The sequence below is a fragment of the Propithecus coquereli genome, unplaced genomic scaffold (genome assembly GCF_000956105.1).
Source record: "Propithecus coquereli isolate 6110/MARCELLA unplaced genomic scaffold, Pcoq_1.0 Scaffold329, whole genome shotgun sequence".
Lineage (NCBI taxonomy): Eukaryota > Metazoa > Chordata > Mammalia > Primates > Indriidae > Propithecus > Propithecus coquereli.
In genome coordinates, this window is record NW_012148941.1 from 1363727 (window position 1) to 1367120 (window position 3394).

Below are 3394 nucleotides of genomic sequence, written 5' to 3' on the forward strand. Positions count from 1 at the left end.
GGATTCATTCATTTTTATCTATATTCAGTTACTGTGAAAGTAAGGTCCAGGCAGTGGAAGCACTGATTTCTGTGAACAGACATCTGGTGAGGGCTCTTTGCCCCATTCCATGTGGGATGCTGCAGGACAGCACTTCCTTTGGGGAGGACCCTGAGTATTCCAAACCCGCTACTTCTAGGATATGCTCTTCTAACCCCTGGGAGACTCAGTGGTCATATTTCAGGGGCTTACTCTTCCATACAACCTATAGAAGATTTCCTAGCAGTCCTAGAGAAAGGCTATATGGGGATTTACGGGGATCTCGTAGGAAGATAGATTTGGGGCTCAGAGCAACACTGGAGGTTGTGGAGGTTTGTTCAGACATTCACATCCCTGGGAATAGCAGGTATCATTACTTGACAGTGTCTCGTTGTGTTGCCCAGCTGGAGTGCAGTGGCATCATCACAGCTCACTACAGCCTCGAACTCCTGGGCTCAAGCAACCCTCCCTCCTAGCCTCCTGAGTAGGTGGGACTACAGGCGTGCACCACCATACCCAGCTAATTTTTCTATTTGTTGTAGAGATGGGGTCTCACTATGTTCCTCAGTATCGTTACTTTTGATATAGCTGTATTTTCCCCCCAGCAAGGTCCTCTAAGGTGCCATCTTTTGCACTTGGCTCTGTAAAGATGCCCGAGAGGACTCCCCTGAAATTTTTCCTTCATGTTTTTAATGATCTCACAACCTCTCTTGGGTATCTGTGAGGAAGGCAATTAGGAGTTTGTCCTTCTCTCAGACACCATGATTTCACCTGGCCATGGTTCCTGCTGTTGAGTCTAGGAACACCACATTCCACAAGCCGAGGGGTCCCACATCTATTTTGTGTGAATAGTGACTCTGGAGTTACGTAATAAGGCAGCTCAGGCTTATCCAACTACAATTTGGGGTCCTAACTAGTACAATTCCAAATTTATACTGAATGGGGACCCTAACTAAAATGGTTTAAAGAATTGAAGAGATGCGATGCTTTCTTCCTAGTCCTTGAACTTGAATTAAGGAGCATACACGGTAAGTTAATCTAGTCTAGGGACGAACAAGTCACATACAAGATATTAGGAGCAGGGAAGGCTCTCAAAGACTAGACAGGCAGATAGACAGGCTCAGAAATGGCCCATTTCTTAGACAACCGAGCCTAGCAAAGGACACTTAGCCTAAGTATCCCCTCACTGTAGAAGGAAGGTGAAAAAGAGACATAATTAGGAAGATAAAGAGGCAAGGTACCTGGGGTGTCGGCATTTGCTCCCTCAGTCCCTATCCTGTTGACCATCTCTGCCATTCTCAGAATCTATGCTGTTCTAGATCTTATCAAAGCCATACCACATTGTTGTGGAGAAAAAGAACACGTACATAGAGTTTTAAAATAGGTCCATGCTCTTCGATAAGAATTGCATTGCCAAAAAGGAAAAAAAGGAGTGGCCACCAGCTCATAACTAGGTGGCCACCCTGTTTTCTAACATATGATAATGACAGGCTTTCCTTTAAACACAAGTTCCACCTTAGCCCCCCTGCCCAAGAATTGCTTTGTGATGGGCAGGGGAGGAAAGGCCTGAGGACACTCAGATGGGGGAGAAAAGCACTCATGACCCTCAAGGAGGAGAATCAAAAGAGCTTACGATACTAAGCAGAGTAGAGAAAGATGAACCTTGTAGTCATTAGTTAGAAAACCTCAAAAAGGCTGCTTGAAAGGGATGCCTTTATCAAACCTTTGAAAGGAGTCACAGTGCCTGTATGGCAAAACATCATGGATCAATCATTTTTGGAGACTTTATTTAACTACCAGCAAGTAGTGCTGTCTTATTAGGAAGGACCAATTTTTTTCACCAAATTTCATCTACCTGAGGACAGATCAGGGTGGCCCTAGGACCTCTGAATCTCAAGGAAGTGGGGAGATCATCTGTGAGGTCCCTTCCTCACCAAGATTCTGCACACCCCACAGTAACCATCAAAACCCAGGACAGGAGGAATAAGAGGGGAGGGAGGGAAGAAATATCCCTGGCAGGAGGTACCAGTCCAAACCATGGGTGGCTTGGCACCCTCAAAGTTGGGACCATCAGACATTGACATTTCAGTCAGTTTACATCATTGCCTTCTTCTTGTCCTTAGTGAGGTTCATTTTGGTATTTCACTGCCAGAGTTCTTTTAAGTGGAACATATTTCCCAAATTTGCTGTAGGTAACATGAGCCAGAAGAAATAGGACAACACAAAAAAGGTGACTTGTGCCCCTGGAGTCCAGCAATTTCTGCCCCCAGGGTTATGTTAAGAGTTTTCATCAAATGTCGTCTACCTAAGGACAGATCGGGGCGGCTCTAGGATCTCTAAGTCTGAGGGAGGTGGGGAAATCATCTGCGAGGTCCCTTCCTCACCAAGATTCTGCACACTCTACAGCAGCCATCAAGCCATCAAACACCAGCAGGGCTTTCCTGCCCATATGCCACAAGTAGATTCCTACCCAAAGGAGTGGCCTGGAACTCTGCTGAGCAAGCCAATGGTGACACATGCTTTAATCAGGACCAAGAGGAGAGACGTCTCCATTCTTCAATCACGTGGCCTTCAAGCCCTTTTGCTGGCACACAGGGGTTGGAACTGTAAATCCTGCTCCAGGGAAATGTTAGACCGCAGTCCATGGCAGCCACTAAACCCAGCTCTGCCCTCAGTGGACACATTGAATGAAGAAGTCAACACAAAGTCCTGTGCTCCTGAATCTCTACTACATCCAGCAATGGGGTGAGGAGGGGCTCTTCAAAGATGGGGAGGTCTGATATTACTGCCAAATAGCACATCTTATTTTGATTTTTTTTTTGAAGACAATATTGACATGAGCCAAATCTCCCCTATAGAATGTATACAGCAGTATCTTGTTAATTCAGATTAAACAGAGAATCAGTAGAAAGAAGCTTAGCCTAGACTCTATCTGCATTATTTATAAGAAGAGTTTCATGATTAAATTGTTATTATAAAAAATATAAGTGTAATTTCATAAGGCTACTTAAGAAGTGGAACTCTCCAAGTACAAGTGTAGCACCCAATATTTATACAAATTTCAAACTATTTTATTCATGAAAGCTAGTCTACTTTATCTTTTACTAGAAACAATAAATATTGCAAATGCCTAATTCTTGCCTTGAAGTAATAAAACCAAATTCTTTTCACATGGTGTGAATCATATTTCACTTCTGGAAATCAACTGCACACAACCAGTACAAATTAAAGAGTTGTCACCATGGGAATTGAATATTTTAACTTACTGCATGGTTTTATATTTAGACTAATAGAAAATAATCTCTCTTTGGTCACAAGGCCACATTTTTACCCCATTTTAGAAAAACATAGGTGACATCTCCTGAGTAGGAATAGT